Source organism: Theropithecus gelada, chromosome 17, assembly GCF_003255815.1.
Source record: "Theropithecus gelada isolate Dixy chromosome 17, Tgel_1.0, whole genome shotgun sequence".
NCBI lineage: Eukaryota > Metazoa > Chordata > Mammalia > Primates > Cercopithecidae > Theropithecus > Theropithecus gelada.
The window spans coordinates 377,168-405,047 of NC_037685.1; positions in this window are offsets into that span (position 1 = coordinate 377,168).

Sequence of the window (27,880 nt, forward strand, 5' to 3'; positions counted from 1 at the left end):
AAAAAAAAAAAAAAAAAAGGTTTGACTGCCCCACTGGATTTCAGACTTGCATGGGGCCCATGGCCCATTTGTTTTGGCCAATTCCTTGCATTTGGAAAAGGTATGTTTACCCAATGCCTGTAACCCATTGTATCTAGGAAGCAATTAACTTGCTTTTGATTTTACATGCTCTTAGGCAGAAGGGACCTGCCTTGTCTTAGATGAGACTTTGGACTGTGGACTTTTGAGTTAATGCTAAAATGTTAAGATTTGGGGTGGGGGGGGGCGCTGTTGGGAAGGCATGATTGATTTTGAAATGTGAGAACAAGAGATTTGTGGGGGTCAGAGGTAGAATCATATGGTTTTGCTGTGTCCCCACCCAAATTTCATCTTGAATTGTAGTTCCCATAATTCCCATGTATTGTAGGAAGGAACTGGTGGAAGGTAACTGAATCATGTGGACAGGTCTTTCCAGTGCTGTTCCCATGATAGTGAGTAAGTCTCACAAAATCTGACGGTTTTATAAAGGGGAGTTCTCCTGCACACACCCTCTTGCTTGCTGCCATTTAAGACGTGAATTTCCTCCTCCTTCGCCATCCATCATGATTATGAGGCCTCCCCAGTCACGTAGAACTGTGAGTCAATTAAACCTCTTTCTTTTATAAAATTGCCCAATCTCAAGTATGTCTTTATTAGCAGTGAGAACAGACTAATACACTATGCATAGATCTAATTAATTAAAAATGCCAGAAAGAAGCGCTTAGTTTAAAAGTATTATGAATATTGCTAGCTCCCAGAAGCAGGAAAGAAATGATCAAGAAATAAAGTGCCATTTTCTTGACCCTTGATGAGAGGCTATTATCATTGTTACAGCATGGAGAGAATAATTTAGTTAGAGACTTGGAACCCAAAGTAAAGTCATAAAATGCAAATGAGAAGTGACGTTTCTGGCAAGTGGCAAGCATTAGAGAATTTCACTGGTGTCTAGAATGCATAAATGGGAATATATAAGAGAAAATATTTTAAAATATATGAGAGCTAAAGTAATAATAATGTAGCAGCCCAATAAACATCTGTTTAAAAGTTTGTCTTTGTTTGGTCAAAGAGTTTTCACAAAGTAAAAAACTTATTCAGAAAACTTTCGGAGATTAACCTCACAGCACCTCAGAGAATTAGAGTAAAAAAAAAACCTGTGGTAATTTTAAGCTTTTTAAACATATTCTTCTCCATTTTGATTATTACAAACACCCATGGATTTCTTTCTATTATACCACTAAACTTTAATTTATTTGAAATAACAGGAAATGGGCAAAATTGCATTAAAAGCTAAACTTTTAACTAATGATTACAGAATTTAATATTCTATAATAATTGAGATCCCCTTAAAATCCTACTCCAATCTACAAGATTTTTACTTATTTGAACAATTTAACTAGAGTTTTTATAATTTAATTTGCTATATATACTATTTTTTATATATATATATATATACACACACACATACACACACACACACACACACATTTGTATATGTAAGTTATATCTCAGGATAACAATCTTAGGGAAGATGTTATTCAAAAAGGGAGCATAAACAATAAAATTATTAAATGATGTTCTGTTTATATTTATGGTCAAAAATTTTTAAATTTCAAGTTTTGATTTTACCAAGAAATTAATGATTTTGAAATACGACAAATTAAGTTCTACTTTGAATTTCATATCAGGAACTAGCTAAATAAATTCTGCCCATTCAATTATTGAGCAGTATATTAATGCATTGGTGATAATTGATAGCCAGAATTATTGCTTTCTTTGAGATTATAAACTTGACTGACATTTATTAAGTAAAAAAAACCCTGAACAATATCATTAAAGAGAAAATGCCAAAGAATATTAAAAACACATATCAGAATGCTTTGATCTACTCTAAGAGGCCAGGGGAAACTTCTGTGATAAAAGTCATATTTAAGCCTAAAACTAAAGACGTGGTTCTCAAAGTGTGCTTCTCTAGGCAGCATCTGGGAACTTGTAAGAAATGTAATTTCTAGAGTCCCTCCTTTCCCAGGCCTACTAAATCAGAAACTCTGAGTGTGAGATCAAGCAACCTGTGCCTTAACAGGCCATCCGGGCAACTTTATTGTGCAGTTAAGTTTGAGGATGAATGACCCATCGTCCTAGAGGAAGAGAAGGAAATGAGAAGAAGAGGGACAGTAGTGGATTGTTCCAAGCAATATGCATCAAGCATAAACAGAAGGGTCTGTGGAAGACATGTTTTGCTCAAAGGACTTGAAGACAAGGACAAAGTCGGTAATGGTAAAATGAGAGGAAAAGAGGCTAGGTATGTGGTCAGGAGCTCACTTGTATAGAACTTTATTTGTACTTCATTTTAAAAAGGATTTTATTACACATTCAGAGTATGTCATTTTATACAATATCACAAATTTTTATTCCTTATAGTATCAATAAAACTAAAGAATCTGATTAAGGAGTTTATATATCATTCTTACTATGTCACAAAAAAGTGGTGTCTTTTTCTTTTTTTCTTTTGTTAAACTCTCCTTTGGTCCTTTCTCACTTTTATATGTTACTAATAAAAACAATGAAACCCAGTTGATAAGAACTACAAAATCATTTGATTTTCAACTGTATTGTAACTTTAAGGAAACAAATATGTGTAGAAATAAATTAGAAAGTAAATAATTCTTTCCATACTTACAATACTCTATAACATCAGTCACTTTAGACTCAGAAGGCACTTTTGCATAAATTATTGAATTAACAATTTCTAAATCCTTTATAAGATCTATTTTATAATTATAAATTTTTAAACCTTTATCCAAGATTCCATACTAATTAACATCCATACTGAAGCATGAGCACAACAAAATTAAATATGTTTAATCTGTTTCCTTTACTGACATACCTCAAGCAAGTGTCTAGAAGAGGGCATGAATCATAGTAGGTATTACGTGAATATGTTGGTTCAATGAGTATTTTAAAAGGTAATTGAGTCACTATAGCATTATCAGATATCAGTATTTATCGATTTAATACGTCAAACATTTCTTTGGTCATATAATTTAAAAATTTTCCAATAGATTTTAAATCAATGTGTGGAATGATTTGACACATGCACATTCTTCATTTAAATAGGCACATGGAACATATATCTGTTTTTTCTATTTCTTATCAACTGACCCTCTACAAGTTTTATCTGGAAGAGATGAAATAGCATTCAATTTTTTTCTTAATAGCTACTGTATATATATATATATATATAAATCTGGTTTGTTTTGGGCAGTCATGCAAAGTGAAAGAATCATCCGTCTTATGCATAAAATCAAGCAGTGAGTAGTCATTGTGACAATACATAGAAACATCTATTTGTTCACCTTTTCAACCATGGCAAAGAGATGGATTAAAAACAGAAGAGCGAAGATGCACATTTTTCCATTATATGTTTTTATATAGCCCCGAATAAGATTGTTACGGCTAGAAGTTTACAAGAATGTATTTTCCCGATATGCTTCCCTTATATTAAAATGCATGACAGACTTGGCAACCTTCTACATATTTATATTCCACTTCCACTGGGCTAACGAAATTCAGGTTAAAAAATCTCTGTAATACAATGGATGAAGTTAGTGAACAGGATTAATTTTCTAAGTTTGTACCACATTAGGTACATTTACACAATTTCTGTTTTTTTGTCATAAAATAAAATGTATACATTTAACTAGAAAGGGTGATATAAAATCAGTATGTAAAACTGATATACAGGAAAATTATTAGATTACTGAAAAACAAATTTATATTTGACAACATTTTTCATAAATGCTAAACAAATTGAGCCCCTCAAATTATGTACATACTTCTCTCACCACACACACACACACACATACTGGCACACACACACACACACACATATCATCTCCACAGGAGACCCAAATATGTTTTGTCATGAAATAAGCTTTCAAAAAACAAAAAAGGAAATGTATGTGCTTATGCAAACTACAACGTGCTTCCACTGTTTTGACTCTCCTATTTAGTACCATGGTGGAAAATATGTATGAACCATCAGATAGTTTCCATAGTAAGTAAATATGGGTTATACTCCAAGCACCTTTACTTATAAGATCTGATTTACTCCTTAGCAGTACCAATTCTTAAACCTAATGGTAGAAAGTATGGCTCTAAATCACATTTCCCTTAGTACAATGCTAAACTTTGACATGCTCCCAGCTGACTTAGGGAAAGCAAAAACTTCTTTCAATTTGGAATATGGTACTCTGAGGAACAAATAAGATATGACATAATGTACTTCGCTCAGGCACAATATTGGAAAACATGTGCCACCTTTGGCATTAAATATAGAATAAGAACAATATTTAAGAAATACTGTAGTTTTATTTTATTTTTAAAATTCAGGAGACCCACCATCATTGTTTTTTATGATCATCTTAAATTATATCAGATTCATTTAGCTATTTTTGATAATATGTGAAACATTTATCTCTAAAGTAAGAATAAATTTATAGTATTTTTATTGTATTAGCATAGAAAATACTATAGTGTAAATCTCTATAAATCATTATATTTTGTATTTTATATCTTGATTCTTCCGTTCTCATTTTACTACCCTCTGGAAAACCATATATTTTAATTATTTTGAAAAAGTCAGATTCTTCATATTTTCTAATTCTAGTAGAGATCTTACAAGACTGTGGTCACTCTTGAGCACAATAAGAATATAAATTCTATGGCAGCATGTGTTGTCGTAATACTGAAAATCTATGTAAATTTTGTTTTTTAATGTTTTAAATAATTCATTTGTATTTTTTATGTTTTTTATAATGTTAGTTGTTTTCCATATTTTTGTCTGTTTTGTTATGCACATATTTGTTTTCCAAATGAATATTTTTACATTTAAATTGTTTTGTTTCTATTCACCCTGGGGCCTGATTAATAGTGGGACCCATGGCAGCTGGCTTTGTGTTTCCTCCCTTTTTTGTTTACCTCTGAAGGGTAGAGAAATGCCCTAGGTTTCTAAAAGAAAAGTTATTGCTTTGTAAATGTTTAAAATATATATTTCTGATGATATGAAGCAGAAATACTTACTGGAGGTATAAATGGGCTTCTGGTGATCTTTGTGACACTTGCTAAAAATTGAATCATGTTGTGAATTTTATTGATTAGGTTCAAGTGAGATCAGTGAATAAGTTGTAGAAAACTGAATTTATATTTTGTAATCTTTGAAATGAATGCACTGACCAATTTCAAGGTTTAGAAGAAAAGAATCAGAAACGATGCTGTATTTGTTTAGAAATGTGCAGAATGTGTTAGATAAACCAATCAATATCTAATTACTAGTCTGCAGCCTTCTCTATTTTAATGCTTAGGCTTTCACAGAGATAAACCACCTGCTGTGTGACCTGATGTATTTGTTCTGACAGCACTTTTAAAGGGACTGCTCAAAACCTTGCAATAACTACATTATTCCAAGAGAAATAATTTTCCAAGAGACTTATTTCCACACATGTTCAAATAAACACAGAAAGCCAAAGAAACTCAAGAGCAAATAAATGTACAAAGCCAAAAATCTTCTGTTCTATATATATATACATTAAAAAAAGTCCTTTATACAATAATTAATAGACAAAGTTCAAGGATATTAGTTATAATGTACACATCTATCTGCGACTGTATGTAGGCTGGGTGATAGAATGAAAAATAATTCTAACTGTTACAATTGTTCAAACCTCAGTATTTGTTGACACAGCACTGAAGGCTCTCAGTGGTTCTCACAGCAATTCCACCAAAATATAATTTTTTAAAAAACAAAAATGAAACAACTTAAAGATCTTATTTAATGTTATTCATACATTATTATTCATCCCAAGCAAAACCCAGTGCTAAACTCTGAAAAGAATCCATGTACTTGTAATCTATGGTCCTTATAATCTATTACACAAGATAAATAGGTAGTCAGAGTATTTGATCACAAGATAGCGTCTTCCTTTGCCTTAAAATCCAAAAAAGGAGGAATCTTCAGCTAAAGAATTCTTAGAAGGAACGTGAAGATTCATGAGAGGAAGTTCTTTTCTTTTAGAATATTTTAAACATTTTTATTTAGTTATTGTAATTAAGATGCATTACATGAATAAATTTGAAATTAGAATATATCCCATCTAGATCTTATATCCGAATCTTTAGCTATATCTAATTTTTAAAATTACCCTGAAAATCCAGATGTATTCTTAATGGTTCATGTCACAACCATGTTAGTGTGTAATACTGGTTTGTATTATTTTCTTGGTAGTTAATAGAATATTTGTTATTGATGTATTTTTAAAAGGAAATGTTATCCACATGTTATATCTTCGTAATGTTACCATTTCTAGAATTTTTCCATTTATTTGTCCTTTACTTCTGAGAGAAGTTTGTATTTCTTAGCAGTAATTACAATTTTCACAAAGTAAGTTTTGTCTTCAATTGTTCAAATATAAAATTTAATATTAGTACATCATTTTGGATTTCTATAGAATTTTTTTTTAAGAATTCGCATAAGTTCATTTTTAATTCAGTCAATTTCAGCGTGTTTTATGCAGTAGCACCTTGCTGTAGCCCAGAAATTGCACATAGCCTAATGCCTATTAGGGATATGAATACTCCCTGAATGCTCATTCTGTTTAGTGGAGTCATTCTATTCAGTGGTGACTTTCCTCTGTGAATTCCCCTGTTATGCAGAAATGTTCTGTGAAGGCATGTTGCTTTTTTGTTTCATTTTATTTATTTTTGAATGAGGATAGATTTAACTAGACCCAGTGTTTAAAAACTTGCAGATGATGAGAAAGGGGCTTTTTGGTGCTTTTACAGTTTATTTCTCAGAGTGTGAACTGAAGTGGAGATTGGATTCTTCAGCTTCTGGTAGTTTGCAGGACTTGCAGACTTTGATCTTATGTCAGTCTGGTGGAGCATAGTGAAATGAGCTCTGTCAGCTCCTTTTCTTTGATTAATTTTGAAAGTGATATGGAATAGGTAGGTATTTTACTGGAGCAGAATTTACAGAATTATTCCAGTCCTATAACCAACACACCAAGATGAATGTTCTCTCTGAATTCTTCCTCTCACCATCAATACTTGCAATTAATTTTTAAGACAAAAAGGGTGCTTGCCTATTCTAAGTTATCAGAACTAAAACCTACACTTTTCTACTCCACAGCTGTTTTTAAATCTGCAAGCTATAGCTATATATAATCAATAATTAGGAGACTGGTTCTATGAATACAATGTCCTTAACCAGTGTAGATAATATTTTAATAGGGCATGCAGAAATGTTTGTGTGTGAGGTGTGTGTGTGTATGTTTTAGGATGTCATATACTTATTTAATATAATGATATACTTTTGATAATATGTGTGTATATTATTTATGAACACTCCTAGTTAATACATTTACACCCATCTATATGTGTGTGTGTATATATATGCATATATATGCAGGCATATTTACATGCACTTTTGCTAAGTGATATAACTGTACATATAATCCATATTATATACATAAACATGCATTTTGTGCATGTGGTATATGTGTGCATATATGTGTGTGTGTAAAAATGTATGCCCTATCAGAATGATAGAATGCATATTATATGTGTGCATACAAACATACACACAAGCATATGCTCTTGTATATTATTAGTCTATTTGTTGCAAGATATGTGCATAAAAGTTGTGTTTCTCTGTTGTTACTGTGAATACAACAAATACAGTTGTCTCTCATTTCCATTTTTTTCTATTTTTTACATAAAACCTATTTCTCTGAATTATAAATATATACTTCACGTTGGAATAAACGTGAAGAATTGACATTTGCTTTAAATCAAGAATAGGGATTTCATGGACTATTTTTGTATTTGCTTTCAGTCAGTTTCATGTCCCAGTAATCACCATGTAATATATTCCTAAATATACTGCTCAATCCTGGTATATTAAATACTTTGTCACTGTTATTGCCTATCTCCTAATTTAATGGTGGCCATCTCATTGTCATTAAGATTAGGCAGGGGCTGCAAACCATTGATCTGAACTTTGTTTCAAGGATGAGTTCTTAATGGGCTTTTGTCACCCAAAGGCTTTTTCAGTCATATTTCATTTGGATTCCAGGAGAAGTTATTTTAACAACCAACATCCCATATTCCTGAATTTTCTCTATTCCTGTACTTATGCTTGCAAATCTCTTAATTTGTCCTCGGTCCATCTCCTTTATTATAAAATCCTTCTATAAGCAGCCAATAGTGTCCAACCCATGCAACCAGCCTCATTCTGTCTTGCCACTTCACCTAGAACATCAGGCATAATTCCACATGGGCCTCCTTTCAAGTAACTGCAGGCCAAACAATTACAACTGTTTTTCCATAGGAAGTCACAGTTATCCAATCTTCCTTTATTTTGTTTCTGTTGCGTTACTGCCTGTTACCTTAACACTATGCCAAGGACATGTGCTTAATGCATTTGTATGCCAATATTCCAACTTAATAATAAAGAGTTCTGTTAAAACAGAGTACTTGAGGCATGCAACATAAAATAGAAATTTATTCCTACCTCTTATGACAATTCAATGAGTGTTCAACAGGAAACTTCCCAATCCATAATTTGGGTAGCAACCTTCTCTCAATCTTGCAGCTCCAATATCTTCTATGACCTGGGAGTTCTCTCTTTCTCTCCGTGCAAATGGGGAAAGAGAATGTGGATACTATGTGAAAGATTTGCATGGGGCAGGCCTGGAAGAGGCATCAATTGTATTGTAACCGTCTTATTGACTAGAACTCAGTGAGGTGGTCAAGACTCACAGAGAGTCTTCATCAAAGAGTGGCCTGGCTGCATCCAAGGAGAAAAGAAAAGTGTGTGTGTGTGTGTGTGTGTGTGTGTGTGTGTGTGTGTGTGTATATATGTCTCATATATATGACATAGATAGGGCCTCTAGAATAAGAAGCCCAAAGGGCAACTTCCTATTTCTATTATCATAGTACCAACCAGAAAGAGAAAGTCACTTATGGTAATGTAACAGCTGAAGAAATGAGAAAATATTGTGAGGTACAGTGAGAATTGCAAAGATACAAAGTCAGCAATAGTGATTTGACAAGTTCTCATAAAAATTACAATCATTAGAAACTGACGCTTAGGTTTTTATCTTCTCTCTCATGCTGCATGATCATGTCATTGCTAATTTTGTCTGCGCATTTTGTCCAGTCTCTAGTCTTTACCTGGTCAGTTTATTAAGTTTTATTTTGCATATGAACCTTTCATAAAGCAACATTTTACAATTTTCATATGGGTCCATAGTAAAGCAACGTTTTACAGTGTATAGTTTTCTACAAAGAAAGGCCTGTGTGCACAGACAATAAAAAGCCATTTTCTGCGTATTTACTCCTTACATATATAATCATAAAACTTGATTTGCATAAACGTATACTAAATGTTCTTGCCAAATGTTATCAATTTTTATATAGTCACTGAAAATTAACTTACACTTTTCCAAATAGCAGGACTTCAATTAGGGCAAACCATTATATCCAGAAGAAATATCATGAGAATTATTAAAACACCACTTATTTTCTCAGAGTTCTGAAAACATGCAGGCTTAGAGAACCATGCCTAAAAATATTCTTGTACTGTGAAGCAACAACTCAAACAACCCCAGAATCCCAGCCTAATTGTCCTTTTCTGAGTCATTGAAGTCTCATAACATTTGGATGGATATTTATTTTAAAATACTCTCTACAATAGCTAATTTATATACAGTAATTTTCACATTCAATTCCCAATTTATGGAAATATTATCTATCTTTGTGGTTTTTTATTTATTAACTTATTTATTTCATTTACAAAATGGGAAGCAAGAAGAAAAAGGTGTGCTATAATTGAGATGAATATAGCAAGGGAAAGTTGTGAGGCCCTTAGGGGTCATTGCTACCCAGAGAAGTCTTTATGAATGGTTCTGAATCCAAGCTATGATCCAGAACATAATTTTGACTACTGGGAAGAAAGCATAATTTGGAATTTCTCTTATACTATCTTTTCTATGCTATACAATCTTGAATTTTACTTTCTTCAATTTCAGATTGCCCACTATAAGTCAAAAAAAGGCCTTTCTCTCACAGGGTCTCAACTCCTTGAGAACTAAATGTGGTTCTTAAATGGTTTCCTTGTTGCCTCTACCAATACATAAATTGAGAAATATATCAGTGCACAAAGAGAAACTCAAAAAAACAAGAAAAAAAAAAAAAAAGCAAGTACAAGGTAACCCCAAAGTGGTAGGAAAAAAAATGAAATAACTAGAATCAGAGCAGAACTGAATAAAATTGAAACCCCAAAATCCATACAAGTAATCCACAAAAACAAAAGGTAGTTCTTTTAAAAGATACAAAAAATCAGTAAGTCCAAATCAGTACAATCGGAAATGACAAAGATGATATTACAACCAATGCTACAGAAATACAAAAGATCCTCAGAGACTATTATGGACACCTCTGTGAACACAAATCACAAACTAGAAGATCTAAAAGAAATGGATAAATTCCTGGAAACGCAATCTCCCAAGACTGAGTCAGGGAAAAACTGAAAGTCTGAACATAGGCAAATTAAGTTTCAAAATTGAATCAGTAATTTTTAAAAACCTATCAAACTAAAACAGACTCAGAACAGATGGATTTATTGCTGAATTCTACCCGACAAAAGAGTTGGTACCAATTCCCCTGAAACTATTCCAAAAACTTGAAGAAGACGGGATCCTCCCTAACTCATTCTACAAAGCAGTGTCGTTCTGATACCAATATCTGGCAAAGACACAACAAACAAAATGAAAACTACAGGCCAATGTATCTGATGAACATAGACACAAAATTCTTCAACAAAATAATAGCAAATGAAATCAAGCAAACACATCAAAAAGTTAATTCACTACAATCAACTGAGCTTTATTTCTGGGTTGCAGGGCTGGTTCAGTATATATAAATTATTAATAAATGTGATTTACCACACAAACAGTTTTATAAACAAAAATCATGTGATCATCTCAATAAACACCCAAAAAGCTTTTGATAATATCCAACATCCATCCATAATTAAAAACCTTCAACAGACTAGGCCTTGAAGGAGCATATCTCAAAATAATAAAAACCATCTAAGCAAATCCACAGTCAGCATCGTACTGAATGGGCAAAAGCTGGACGCATTCCACTTAACAACCGAAACAAGACAATGATGTCCACTCATACCACTCCTTTTCAATATAGTACTGGAAGTCCTAGTCAGAGCAATTAGACAAAAGAAAGAAATAAAAGGCACCCAAATAGGAAAAGAAGAAGTCAAATTAGCTCTCTTCATTGGTGACACGATTCTATACCCAGAAAACCCTAAAGACCACCAAAAAGTTCCTAGAGTTTATAAATGACTTTAGTAAAGTTTCAGTATACAAAATTGGTGTACAAAAATCAGTAGCATCTCTATAACTCATTAACATTTAAGCTGAGAGACAAATCAAGAATGCAATCCCATTTACAATAGCCACAAAAACAAACAAACAAAAAAAGTGTCTAGGGATACATTTAATCGAGGAGGTGAAAGATTTCTCTAGGGAGAATTACAAAACCCTGCTGAAAAAAATCATAAATGATACAAACAAATGGAAAAACATCCCATGCTCAGGATTGGAAAACCATTATATTAAAATGACCCTACTGCCCAAAGCAATGACAGATTCAATACTATTCTTTTCAAACAACCAATATCATTTATGACAGAGTTAGAAAAATACTATTCTAAAATACATGTGAAACAAACAAATGAAAAACCTCAAATAGCCAAATAAATTCTAAGCAAAAAAGAACAAAGCTGGGAGAATCACACTACACAACTTCAAACTATATTACACGGCTAGGGTAACCAAAACAGCACTTCAGTGGTACACAAATACATAGACGAGTGAACAGATTAGAGAACCCAGAAGTAAAGTTACACACCTACAACCACCTGATCTTTGACAAAGTTGATGACAACAAGCAATGAGCAAAGGACTCCCTATTCAAAAAATAGTATTGGGATAATTGGCTAGCCACACACAGAAGAATAAAACTAGACTCTTACCTTTTCCCATTGCTAAAAATTAACTCAAGATGAATTAACATTTAGTTAATCTTAAATGTAAGACCTAAAACTATAAAAATTATAGAAGAAAACCTATGATATACCATTCTGGACATTGTCCTTGGAAAAGAATTTATGAATAAATCACCAAAAGCAATTTCAACAAAAGCAAAAAATGATAAGTGGGACCTAATTAAACTAAAGAGATTCTGCACAACAAAAGAAATTATCAAGAGAGTGAACAGACAACCTTCAGAATAGGGGAAAATATTTGTAAGCTATGCATCCAACAGGGGTCTAATAACAATAATCTATAAGAAACCTAAACAATTCAACAAGCAAAACCTAAAAAACCCGACTAAAAAGTGGACAAAGGACATGAACAGACATTTCCAAAAGAAGATAGACATACATGTGGCCAAAAAATATAAGGAAAAATGCTTAACATCACTAATTATTAGAGAAATGCGAATAAAACCACAATGAGTTACCATCTCACACTATTCAGAATGGCTATTATTAAAAAGTCAAGAAATAACAGATATTGGTGAGGTTGCAGAGAAAGAGAACACGTATACGCTGCTCCGGGGAATGTGAAGTAGTTCAGCCACTATGGAAAGCACTTTGGAGATTTGTCAAAGAACTGAAAACAGAACTGCTTTTCAATCCAGCAATCCCGTTACTAAGCATATACCCAAAGGAAAATATATCACTCTCCCGAAAAGACACATACACTCATTGCAGAACTATTCAAAATAGCAAAAAACATGGAATTGACCTAGATGTCTATCAATGATGGGCTGGATAGAGAAAATTTGATACATATACACCATGGAATAATAAATGCCCATAGAAACAATGAAATTTTGTCATTTGCAGAAACATGGATGCAGCTGGAGGCCATTATCCTAAGCAAATTAATGCAGGAGCAGAAAAACCACATGCTTCATGTTCTGACTTATAAGTGGGAGCAAAACGTTAAGTACGCATGTACATAAGAATGGAAACAATAGACAGGAGAGACTCCTAAGGGGGTAAGGTGGGAGGAGGAAGAGGGCTGAAAAGCTAACTGTCAGGTATTATGCTCACTACCTGGGTGAGGGGATCATTCATATTCCCAATCTCAGAGATATGCAATTTACCCACTTAACAAATATGCACATATATCCCCTGAACTTAACATAAAGGTAGAAAAAAAACATAAAATAAAAAATAAATCCAGCAATGTACCAATTTCTTCACATCTCATCTTTCTAACTTCAGAAAGGGCTAATTCCTTTTGAGTCCATCTGCTTAAGTCAGACTCAACAAGATAATTTCTTTTGATAAACTTAAAGCCAATTCATCAATAACTTTAATTAGAACTGAAAAAAAAACTTGTAATGAAACATAATCACAGGAGTAACATTCCATCATACTCACTAGTCCTGCTTACATCATACTCACTAGTCCTCTCCTCAAGAGGAGAGAATTACAGCAGGCATGTATATTAGAATATGGGAAGCTTGGGGTCCATCTAAGAATTCTGCCTACAATTATCTGTCGCAAGCCTCCAATGACTCACTTCCTTCCAAAATATAAAATGCCCTCTCTCATCTTCACTATATGTCTCACTCCATTAGAGCACCAGCTCAAAGTCCCAAATCACATCATTTAATGCTAAGTCTCATCTCATCCGTTCAAGTTCATAATCATATCATCAAAATTTTCCACTGCTGCCTGGGCATGGTGATTCACACCTGTAATTCCAGCACTTTGGGAGGCTGAGGTGGGCGTATCACTTGAGGTCAAGAGGTGGAGATCAGCATGGCCAATATGGTGAAACAGTGTCTCTACTAAGAATACAAAAATTAGCCAGGCATGGTGGCACATACCTGTAATCTCGGCTACTCAGAAGGCTGAGGCAGGAGAATCACTTGAACCTGGGAGGCAGAAGTTGCAGTGAGCCGAGATCGCACCACTGCACTCCAACCGGGGCAACAGAGTGAGATTCTGTCTCAAAAAAAAAAAAAAAAAAAAAAAAGAATCTACTTCTGACTTAGGTATGCATGAGGCTCCTTGGTATAAAACATTGAGCACAGTTCCTGGGTCACAAATTTCCTCTGTCTTTGGATCTGTAAAACTAAATGCAAGATACATACCCCTAATCTATGCTGCATAAAATGATGGGACAGGTATAAGATAACAGTTATAGATATTCACAGAGAGAAAAATGTTGAGATCCCATCTTTTAATACATCATATGACTATCATCTTTTATTAAATGTCAGTTGAAATAAGTTACTAATTGTGTGATAGGAATAGTTTGGCATTTTATATTGGATATTAATAATTCTTTATCAATTCTGGATAAAAGTCCAGTATCAGATATAGATATTATTCTATATCTAGAATAATTTTTCTGAGTTGGTGACTTTCTTTAATTTTCATAATAGTGAAATTTCAAACAAAAGTTTTAAATTCTGAAGTCCAACATATTAGTGTCTTTTTTACGGTAAGTTCTTACAGGTTCATGAGTAGGATATGCCTGACTGCACTAAAGGTGTAAAAATGTGTTTCTTTTTATTCAATGTTTTTTAGCTTTATATTTCACATTTAGATCTAGGATTCATTTTGAGCTAGTGTTTTTTATGGTGTGGTGTAAAGTTTGAGAATCCCCTATTCCCATATTTATGCCTTTTTTTTCCTACCACAACTTGTTAAAAACACTACTCTTTCCTTCATTAAATTACCTTGGGACACTGTAGAAATTCATTTGTAATACATTCCAGAATCTCTCTCTACATTGTCTCTTTAGCTCTACTAATCGCTCTTTCTGTACAGAAATAGGAGATTTTCTTGATTACTATTAGTAGAAAGCCTCACAATAAGGTAGTGTAAATTGTCCAAATTTGTTCTTTTCAAAACTGCTTTGTCTGTTCAATTTTTTTTTTTTTGAAGTAAATTACAGAATCAATTTCTCATTTTCTCAAAAAAAGCTGAGCTTGAATTTTGCCCAAATATTTCCGGAATTTGTAGATCCTTTTCAAGAGAATAAACATCCTAACAGTACTAAGTCATCAGTTCATTAATATGGTATACATCTATATTAAACTTGGTCTTCATTAACATATCATAACAAAATTTTTCAATTTGTAGTGCAAAGGTCTTATAAATCTTTGATGAAATTATCCCTAATTATATAATATTTAATACTACATTAATTTTTCAATTCTTTGCTCCAAATACTATTATATACAGAAACATTTGATTTTTAACATTGGTATATTATCATACAACCTTACTAAATTCACTTATTAATTCTAGTAGCCTTTCTAATAAATTATTTACAATTTCATTAGTAAATAAGAAAAGTTTTGTTTCATCCTTTCTATTCCCCATACTTAATTCACTGGCAAGGACCTCCACTATAATGGAGTATATAAATAAAGAGAGGTGGCATACTTCCCCTTTTTACATTTTTAGGGAGAAAAAAATTCAGTCTTTTACCATATTCATAATTAATTGTGATGTGAACTGTAGATTTTGTTCATTGGTGCTCTTTATTGCATTGAAAAGTCCCATTCTATTCCTCATTTGCTAAGCATTTTCATGAGTAGGTATAGAACTTGGCCAAAATATCTCATCTGAATTTATTAACATGATCACACAAATTTTTCTGTTATTCTATTAATATGAAGAATTACACTCATTTATTTTCAAATGTTAAAATAATCTTGTATTATTGAGGTAAGTCACTATTAGTCATGATATTTTTTCTATGTATTACTAGTTTTCATTTTTTATATTTTGTGAAGATATTTTTCATGTGTTATCATGAAGCAGATGGGGTTTTGATTTTTTCTGATAATACTATTGTCCAGTTTTGGTATTAGATTGTGCTTTACTCATAAATTGAAAGTGGTTCTCTATCTATTTCCAAAAGAGGTTTATGTGAGGAGGATAATGATATTTCTGATATTAATTATTCTGTAAATATATGGCAAAAGTCCCTAGTGAAGTTATCTGGGCCTGTGTATGTGGTTTGTTTGCTTGGAGGTTGTTTGGTTTTTGGAAGATTAGTAATTTTTTAATTTTAAAATTTTATGGATATATCATAATTAAAATTAATATTTAACTGAGATATAGGGCTGTTTTCCATGGATATCAGGTGGTTTGGCATTTCCTTCCTCCCAAAGCATTGCTAAATCAATAAAAAGTAGGTAGGTGGGTTCCTTAAAGGACCACAGAGTGAGGTCCTATGCAGGCAGACAAATTGATTTAAAAGCCATCAGAAAACTCTCTCCTGGAGTGTAACAGGGATGGAAAGCATATGGTAAATCATAAAGAGCTGGCAGAGCTTGGGTTCCAATTAGTGTCTGTTCTGGCAATGAGCCCACAGATGGGAGAAATATTGGAGGTCATCCATCCTGGTGGGGTAAAAACAAGTATAAATCTCAGATGATATTCACAAAAAAATCCTGTTTCCTGGCTACCAGGCAAATACAGAAAGAGCCATAGGTGCACAAATAACAGACATGGAGTGTATGTTTAAGGCAGAGAAGGAAGTCACGTGGCATACAAAGTGAAAACAGAGAAGAAAAAGACTTGCCTCTGATGTGAACGGTCTGGAGGTTGTGCAGGGCTATTTTAGAATACACACAGAGAAAACAAGAGAATGGACCGTGCGGATTTTGGGGAAATAACAAATTTTAGCTGAAAAAGCAGAGGAAACCCCAGACATTACACTGTCCTAGGCTTTGGCACTACCATTCTCTTGCAGAAGCCTCCTATCTAGGAGGGCCATTAGTTTCTCAGGTCTACTCAGTGTGGACTCCAAGGTCCTTGTCACCCTGCAAGCCACCCATCAGAGAGATCTGAGAGATCAGCTGGGGTGAGCAGAGCCATTGTGGCTGAGAGGAATCATTCTGGAGTATGGTTAGTAAGCAGGAGAGCAGAAGGAGAGAAGAAAACTGCACATGGGTGTTGAATTTCTCCAGCCAAAGAGGGCAAGGCATAGCAATGTCTTACCATAAGGAAACATGCCTGAGTCATGATACCAAAGTATGTTTCCAGTGGTGGATCTATATGGTTCTGCAGCAAACTCAATCCTTGCCTCCTTGGAGGAAAGAATTCAATCCAGGACCAGAAGTAGATTTAAGGTAGAAGGAGAGACGAAGGCAAGTTTTAGAGCAGGAGTGAGTTTCTTAAAAAGTTTTTTTTTTTTTTTGGTGGGGAGGGAGTACATAATGATGTTTCTTTTTTTTCTTTTTTTCTTTTTATTTATTTATTTTTTATTATACTTTAAGTTCTAGGGTACCTGTGCACAACTTGCAGGTTTGTTACATATGTGTACATGTGCCATATTGGTGTGCTGCACCCATTAACTCATCATTTATCGTAAAAAGTTTTAGAGCAGGAGTGAAAGGAAGCAAAGTACACTTTGAAGAGGGTCTAGCGGGCTACTTGAAAGATCCAAGTGCCCTGTTCAGCCCTTAACTTGGGAATTTATATATTCCCATAGTTCTCCAGTTTTCTTTCCTCTTCTTTTAACTTTTTCCTTGGGAAAGGCTGTTGCTCATCCTGCTGCATGCAGTGTCTGTCAGCACTTGAAGGGTGACTGCATGCATAGTGTGTTTACTGATGTTGCGTGCATGCTCTCTGGGGGTGATCTTCCTTTACCCCTAGAGGAAGGTCGTACATATACCATTTTGCCTCTTAGTGCTCATGGTTGAGCCCACTTGCCCAACCCCTGAAATCTTATCAGGAAGCTGCTGATCACCCATTCCAGGTGTTTTCTATCTATTGGGAGGCGGTCTTCCCCTGGGGCCAGCTGCAACCAATTATCATTTAAGAAAGACAGGGTAACAACTGCCTGACCTTCATCTAATGGTTGCCTCACACTCCTGGGAGGGGCTGGGTGGCAGCCCTCTCCTGCCCTGCTCATGTTTGCCTAACTATATACACGAACAGTAGGTGAATTTTTTGTACAATTTAAAATCTTAAAATTATTTTTGATGTACATTTAATGTCTGAGCCATTTCCAATCAAAAAAGGGTTATGATATGGGAAAATATGTTTCAAAATTTGTAGGATATTTTCATCTATAAACTGCTAATATCTAATAGACAGTTCAGGGTTTCTTGCTCCCTAGTTTTCACTAAAACGTAAAGTTACTAAGAATAAAACTTGTAGTTAATATATAATTATTATATAAAATGTGCCCAAAGATTTTGAAAAGGTTATTTATTAAATAAGATAGAAAGGAGACAGTTAACAGGGGAAGGGACAGATGTGAAGAAAGTACTTTTGGTAAAAAAAAAGGTTATAAATGAGAGAATAATTTTGTATCAGAAAGGATCAGTATAAGGAATGTTTGTCCTAAAGTATAATGCCTGGTTTTATATATGTATGTGTATATATGTATGTGTGTGTGTGTGTGTGTGTGTGTGTGTGTATATATGGCACCCACCACCATGCCTGGATAATTTTTGTATTTTTAGTGGAGATGGGGGTCTCACCATGTTGGCCAGGCTAGTCTCAAACTCCTGACCTTGTGATCCTCCTTCTTCCCTCCTCGGCCTCCCAAAGTGCTGGGATTACAGGCGTGAACCACGGTGCCCAGCCCTGGTTATTTTTAAAAAAGAAAATTTTGACAAAAACAGAAAGTCTCAGTATGCCATAGGTGGTCTGTGTAAGTCATATGTAGACTTTCTTGTTTCTATCCTCCTGTAGATTGTCTTGTATGTCTGCCTTCATGTACATACAGAGAAAATAGAAAGTTGAAAAAGTTTAGATAGTAAAATATTCTTTTGAACCTCATAGAAAATGGGAGACATGTGGCTAACAATACTCATAGTTAAATTTCTTAGTCTTAATAAAGTATAAAATATTATAAGGAAATACACTAACCGTTTGACAATTTTTTTTTTAATATAGTTAAGCATGAAGCTAGATTTAACATGGAGCTAAATTTAACATTGAGATAAATTTCACACGAATGCTTGCATTGCTTTGTTTCAGACTGTATTTCCCCTTCTGCATAGATAGTGCTAGCTCTAGCGGTTACACACCTAAGGTGATTTCTTAATTGCACAAAATGTATAGTGGTACTGGAGGACTTAAAGACATTAATTTGTATATCTTTAAGGAATATCCATAATATACTTTTTTAGGCACTGGGTAACATTGTAGCTTCCAAGGTAAACTGAGTAGAATAAAATTTTGAGATTGGTTTTCTGTTTGTTTCTGCTTTTAACTTTTATTTATTTGCTGTTCGTTCTCCTTTGGATTTTACTTTTATAAACATGTATAAGACCATTCACTTTTTTTTACTTGCTAATGGAAAGTTTGTGTTTGGGTGTGTGAATAGTCACTTTGTTTCCTATGCATTTCCAACAGTTCATCATTTACACTGTTTTTCTAAAGTTCCTAAGCTACCTTTGTCAAGCCTGGAAAACTGATAGAGCACACCAGCCATTTAAACTGTGGTTGGTTTTGTTACCTCTGATGATATAGAGAGCTATAAGAACTTTAAGTTTCCTGGCAAAAAATAAAAAACTTACAAGTTCTGAGCAGAAATTGTACACTATGTATTTTATTATTTGGAAAAGTAAGAGTAGAAAAATGTTTAAATGATGTTAATTTCTAAGGAAATTTAATTCAATCAATAATTTGATTTTGCATCTTTTACTTTAGGTAATTGAAGAAAAATTATAATATGAGTACAAAGTTTTAATGTTCAGGAAAGAATGACTTTGATCTTCAGAAAATTACATTGACTACAATTTCTCTCAGTTCAGTTGTGTTTGCCGTTTTCAAAATTAGTAACATTCACTTGCAATAAGTAGTAATCTTAAAAAGTGATACGTTCTAGTAATTTTTGATTCCAGGTTTATCTCACTGCTAGACCTTCATATGTGCACTGGAAAATATAATATGTACATGTGTTGCACTGGTCTGAAGATTCTAGTGGGGAAAAATACCTAATAAGTTGCTAGTACTGTATCTAGAAACCAATCTTGGAAATCTGTAATGATGCTCTTTTAAATAGCTGAAAAGAAATTATGGTGTGCTTGTTCTTACTTTGTCCCTGTTTTGTTGTATAATATTTAAGGGAATGGAGATTATTTATTATCATCTTGAATTTCCGAAACTGATATTTGCCCTTACCATTTTTTAATGGATAGAAAAGTTAACTGTCTTACTTTGATACGTTTGGCATAAAAACTATCACATTTTTGATCCTTTTGGTCACAGTTCTGTTACTAGAATGCTAGCAAATAGATGTATCTATAGAGTAACCCAACCACTTTAATAAAATGATTTGAAGTTCTGACTAGACAACTAATGAGTGTTTTAATTTGTTTCATGTTAGAGAGAATGATAGGACTTTCTGTAATATAAATGTCATGTTAACTAATCCTTGTGCTGTTAGGTTACAGGACTTTGAATCCTGGATCTGTAAAATGTACCAACTCCTATTAAATCTTGAGCATTGACACCAGTCCAAAGCCTCGTCTTTAGACCCAGGAGAATCTGACAATCAAAATGAACTGTCTTTGTGAGACGCACTGACAGAAGTTTCAACTATTCAATCCCTTCAGGCCCAGGTACTATCATGGAAGAGGTGGACAATCTCATGAGATTTTAAGGGTCGAATCTGAGAGATGAAATTAGTTTAGAATTTTTATATAAATTAAACATTAATATCAAAAGCAAATTGATGCAAGGCCAGTGTTTGAGACCCTGTATCAGAATAACAGGATTTCCCTGGAGAATTGATCTACTCTTTAATAGAAAATTGTAAAAGGTTACAAAAGGTTTATGAAACTCTTAACAAATCAATCAAAATTACATAATTTGTTTATAAGAGTTTATTAAAATTAGCTGTAACATTAATAACACACCATACAAGGGTAAAATTTTGTTTTCTTTTTTGAACAAAATGTTTGTGAAATATTAATAAGAGGTAGTCAGATTTATCTCTGGTGGAAGTGGGGGACTGGAGAGAGAAAGATTGTGTTTCAGGTTAACCTTTGATTACTGGGTGACCACTTGATCACCCACGGTATGGAGCTGCTCACAGTGCTCCTCCTCAGCATGAAGCAACTAGAAAGATTCATGACCAGATTTCCCATGATTGAAGAAGTGAACAATAGAAAGAACTGAGGAAAATAAAGCAGTACTAATGGTCCCATAGAACTCATGTTTATGGTTTTTTTTTAAAAAAAATAAACATAGAAATTGATCCTCCCAGTGTTAAAACTTGAGAAAGTTACATTTGGCTTATCTGAGTTTCTTTCTCAGGATATGAACCATCGGGCCTCCCAGACAGTATCAAGTAGAAGCTTACCAGATTATTGCATCTGGATAATGATGTAATAATCATCACCCATCATGATTACCTAATGAACCACCTCTTTCCTGTTGCCTAAGTTATCTTTCCTTACACCTACAAAATTCCTGTTTTTCACAGATAGTTACATTTATTCCCTGCTGTATAACCCCCTAATTTTACTTACTTAGGGAAATGGATTCGAGACTGATCTCCCATTTCCCAGCTGTGTCACCTAACTAAAGCTTTCTTCCCTGGCAATACTCATTGTCTCAGTGATTGGCTTTCTGTGCAACAAGCAACAGGACCTACACAAAACCCCTGGCATTTCAGTAACAAATACACATACACATACACTTCATACTTTTTTTTTTTTTGCCACGTATAGCATAGTCACATATAGCAGTCCAAATTTAGTTAATGGTTCTTTAATGTCAAAATAGAAAATTTAAGAATAAGATATTGATGATGAGTGATATGCAATATTTGTTTTGTTAAATGATATAATGCTTGTGAGGCAAATTCTTCTCTCTCTATGATAGCTAAATCTAATTTTTCAAAAATGCTTGAAAATAATAATGAGATTATCACTGTATAATTTCTGTTAGCTTCCATTTTTTGAGGTTCAAAATGTCTCTAATTTAATGAACAAAATAATGACTTCAATTTTTGTAATAGTATAAACTACAGAAAAATTCATGAGCTCTAAGAGATATAACTTATCTCAAATATCAATAAAATACAGATGAGCATCCAGAAAACAACACATGCCAAGTGCCAAGAAGCCAGAATCATAGTGATCATGAAGAAAAGTTATTGAAAGTACAATTAAAACAAACTAACAAAACTAAATTGAAATTGCAAAAAAGAGAATATAAAATCTTTAGTTTCTGCACTAAAACAGAAATGATACAAGTAAATAATCAGTATATTATTTATAATACTTGTATTTCATTTATTAGTAGATCAATAAATGTCTGAGGGCTGAAAAACATTATGGCTAAATTTATTCTTTTAAATGTATTATGTAATCAGACTTCTAAATGGAGCATAACTTTGGTAGTTGCTAAATAGACATGTGCTACGTTACTACTCTGAGAGTTTTTGTTGTTTCTTTCCATGGATCATAATATTCAGGAATGTAAATATGTCACGCATAAATATTCCTAGCTTTCCATGCTGGCCCAGACAGCACTGTTATTAGTTTGCTTAACACACACACCAGAGCTTTCATCTTTCTATGTACAATTTCCCTATTTACTTGATAGTCTGCTTCTTGAAGAAATAATTAATAATTTCCATAGCAATTTTTAGTGATTTTCGACAGTCATGGCTTTCTTGCATCGGTTTCTTTTTAGAAATCTTGATTGTTTTTACATAATTTTAAGTAGAAATGTAGGGATATTAACTCAGGATGACTTCTTGACAACAGGAAAAAGGGTTTTATTGCTCATGCCATCTCCGGCTTAAGAAGTTAGCCAGTATTTTGCTTGTGTACATGAAACATACTCCATACATGATGGAATGAAACATCTACAAACATATGACTTTCAGTAATTTAACTTTTTAAAATCTATTTAAAGCTACATGTTGTTATCCTGTTTTGGACAATTTTTTTTACTTGAATAATTTCCCTTTAGGAATAAAAGAGAACATTAAATTTGTCAAAAGTCAGGTTTTTAAGTAATTATAACGAGAATTTTTCTTCAATACTGTTTTAAATTGTGAAATAAATATTTCTCCCATCTTATATTCTATAATTTCCTCAGTCCCAGTTAAATGGGTAAACAATTTATTTATGATTCTAATTCTGAATAACACTTTTTTAAAGGAATCATCCAAAAATACTTCATTATGTTTAAGATAAATAAAAGTAGTATGATCTTGATAGTAGTTCAGATATAACTCTAATTAAATAATATAGACATGAAAAGTTCACTGACAGCTTCCAATCAGTGTTTGGAAACAACTTCATTACAATATTTATTATTACTGTTTCAGCCTAATTTTTAAAAAATTAATAATTTTAAAATAAAATAATATGAGTTCTGTGTTCTGTTGTTTTTAGTTGCTACTGATAATAATTTACTTCCTATATGAACTATGTTTTTTTATTTGAGAGAACTGAAAACTATCATTTACCAGTTTTCATATATTAAAATATATCTTCATTGTGTTCGGGAGACAGAAATAGTTATAAATAAGTGTCTCACTTTTTGAATATTTTCATACCAATGATTGCATATTTTAATGTGGTCAAAATTAGACTTACCTTGTCCATTTATACATTTTTATCATAATTCATAGTTCAACATTCTACTCTCTTCATCTCTCAAACTCATGTCTTAGTGAAAGCTAATTTACCTGACATCTTAGATTAAAAAACATTAGTTTTGGGTGCAAGAGGGATGTGAATAATACAACTAGTAATGTAATTTTGAATATAACTTTTTCAACTCCATGTGATTGAACTCATAAAACAAATGCTATTTCAAAAGCATAATTTCAAAAGCTATTTTTGAATTTTTTTCTGTCCAATTAAAATGATATAATTTTGTTTTCTTTTTTTTTAGAGTTGCTGTTTCTGAAGTGTTTCATTCTGGTTTTAAATTATTAGATTGACACTCTGATTTTCTATTTTTTATAGCCCCTGATTTTTAAATAATATTCGTATAATATTTTAATAAGGATAAAACAGTAGAAACTCAGGGAACTTTCCATTAGGCTATTAATTTTCTTTCATTGCTGTTTTTTAATTTTGTCTAGTAAGCTCTCCAAAACTTTTCAAAATAAAACAAATTTACGTTGGAGAAAAATGGGTTATAAAAATAAATTTAGTCAATAATTTCGAGAAATAAATAAGTATTCCAAGCAGATTATTTTGAAGTGTTATGGTCTGAATATCTGTGTTTTCTCAAAATTCATATCAAAATCCTTACCACCAAAATGGTGGTATTAAGATGTAGGGCCTTTGGAACATGACTGGTCATGAGGGCACAGTCTTCATGAATGGGATTGGTGCATTTATATGAAAGAGGCCTGAAAAAGCTCTCCTGACCCCTTTTTCACTCCATGAACACAAATTCATTTTGAGATACAAGTAGATCCTCATCAGCCACCAAATCTGCAGATGTCCTAATCTTGGATTTCCCCTGTCTTGGTATCTGTAAAACTAAATTTCTCTTATCTATAAATGTCACTTAGATTATGGTATTTTGTTATAGCAGCCCAAATAAACAGAGACAGAAGTGAAAATATTGTTATAAAAAGTCATGCTCTGAGCTCAAGTTAACAAAAAGTCAAAGCATTTTAGCACAATTCATAGACTAGTTTTAATAATTGCTACAAAACAATGTAAATATGTTTCATATAAAATTCATAACTGAACTTTTTATTCACTATAATATTAACTGCTGAAGAAAAATGATAAAGTCTAGAGATGTTTACCCCCTTTATACAAAGAAGTACACAAAACAACACTGGTTAATACCCTTTTTCTTATAAAAATGTCTGTAATTCAAACAAGTTAATTAAAAACTATTTTATAATTAAGATATTATATTTTAATAACCTTTTGGTCTATACCAGAATATTGCTTGTATCAGCTAGTACTCTGAGCTCCAATAATAGCTCTAAAATGGCATATGAATAAAGACAAATTCTGGATTTTACTGACTTTTGCTTTTTATCTAAATTTTACCAAAACATAATCACTGAAACCATATTGCTAAAAATTATCCATATTTGTTCACTGAAATTATATAAATGCTTCATGTTCTTGGTTGAAAAATGCATTTCCAGAAATAAATTGATATTAGCATACAGGTAGAATTGAATATTATGTCAATAGTGATTGACAAAGTTGATACTTTGCTGGTTGCCACATTTTAGATTAGTTTTATTTTTTATTCTAGGAGGCAGAAAATGTAAAATAGCATTTCAATTTTCCAATCCATTTAAACTAAGAAGAAAGTAACAATCTAGTGAAAAATAATAAAGGCTTTGCGGTTAGGATATGATTGACACATGGCTAAAGTATGTTTCAGTTGTAAGGACAGGCCACTATCAATAAAACTGTGTTGACTCAGTAGGTATCATCAGGCTCCCTTTGCCCACATATAATTGATTTTAAAGCTATGACTACAAAAGGAAAAATAACTCTGTTATGTCTATATGGATTTTCAATGACACAACCTTATTGTTTTATTTGAAATGCATTTGAAGTGAAATGAAAATGTTACCTAAAGCAAGTATAACTAATTTTTCTTAGCATTTCTTACAACAGAAAATAAACCCTGAAGCTTTGTATTTCATTATGAGTAGAAAAAGAGTGTCTATATATACACGTATAATGAAATTATCAATAATACCTGACAAAAATTAAATGTAAGCCTAATGCAGTTTTAGATATTAGAAATGAGTTATAAATATTTAAAAAAGAAGGAGGAAACAGTAGAATTTAAAAAGGGAAGGGAATCTATACTACATGATGCAGAAAATAAAGACAATCTGTACATAAACCTGCTAGACTGAAGAGACGGAAGAAATTTTGAAAATTCATACTAAATATAGCACCTAATTTATTTTATATATATTTATATAATATGTACGAATATATATAAATTATAAATATTTCTTTATATCTAGATAAAAACTTGACCTTACAGAAGGTATTATTTTTATTTAACACTTATATGAGGTTATTATTTTTTATAATTCTGTTTTATTTCTGAGCTATCAAAGGATAGTAGTGAAGCCTTGTTGATTCAAAGCACTTCATAAACTACCTTAAATGATAATTTTTACATAGAAAATTTCTAAAAAATTTTTTACATGTAAATTTCCTATTGTTTGCATACTGTATTGAAAGTTGAAACAATGTATCTCAATAAAGGGATATAAGCAAAACAGAAATTTCAGGTTTATACTACTTTGGACATATCTTTGATAACTGCAATTCCAACTATGATTAAAAACAACTCTCACAAGTTATGATAAGAACAAATTTCTCTACTTAGTGTGAAAGTGTGTACCACGTAGGTAGATTAAAAAAACATTGCAAATGTATTCTAATTAAAATCCTCTGTTGTTCCTCTCTCCTTCACTATTGCCTGACCGTTGGATTTATATCATTATCGCCTGGGGTACCACATAGGAAATGCTAACCATTTTTTTTCTTTATACTTTCCATCTACACTGTGCTTCCAGCGGAACCAGGCACTTAGGAAAATGATCCATGATAGCAGCTATTGTCTTTGACAGATTTTGATCCCCACCAGAAATTTGGTATCTATGACATAACTGCAATTGTTCAGTTGTTCCTTGATGACTTATTGATAGTATTCTAAATCCTGGGTTCCACTTGTTTACTTGGAGTGGAAAAATCTAAATGTCATATTGGATAGAATGCAATGATTTTCAGTCTTTTTTTACTATTGGTGAGCTCAAAGTAAACATAATAAACTTATTAGTTGTATTCTAAATCCTGGGTTCCACTATGTTTATTTGGAGTGGAAAAATCTAAATGTCATATTGGATCAAATGCAATGATTTCCATTCTTTTTTACTATCAGTGAGCTTAAAGTAAACATAAAGTATAAGTCATATTGTATCATGTTTTTTCTAACTAAAAAGAGAATAGCATGTCATTCCCTTCCCTGTACTTATAATATTAGGCAATGCCATCTTCCAAATATAATGGTCCACTTTATCCATCAAATCACAGTACTTGGGATGTATGAAGTGTAGTGTACATCAAATTACAGTGTAATACAGAATATAAAATATATTTAATAATGTAGCATACTCTTAGATTTTTCTTTGTTAGTATTTACCATAAGCAATTCTTCAAATAGTTCAAGATGTCAAGTAAATGTAATTAAGCACTTTATTGTTTCACTATACATTTAAATGGAAAAACTGACAAAAATGTGAAACTTTTTAGGTGAAAGACAAGGATCAAAGTTAAGGGAAAGTTCAATGTTATGAATACATAATGAGTATACTCGTTTATTTTTTCTGCTTATTTTCTCAAAGTTAGCCTTGACTTCCTTGAAGAAGAAAATTCTTAGTAAAGATACTATTAGACATACAAGATTGTTAGTTTGATGAAAAGACAGCAGATGTTTTAAGTATAAGAAGTGTCAATAAATAATTCACAAAGATAGAAAAACCAGCAAAACAAGGCAAAAAGAGCAATTTTAAAATATATTATTTTGAAACTTTTTATTCTAATTTATTTTATAAGCTCAATATTTAGTTGATGATCTTTTAAAGAGCACTTCTCAAATATTAGTGTGCTTAAGAATTACTGGGATAACTTGTTAAAGTAGATTATGAAGAATAACTCCAGGACTTTTGGCTTGATAGGTATGGAGGGTGTCCCACGGAATTTACATTTTAACAAATTCCCAAGTCGGACTGCATTTGAATTAAAT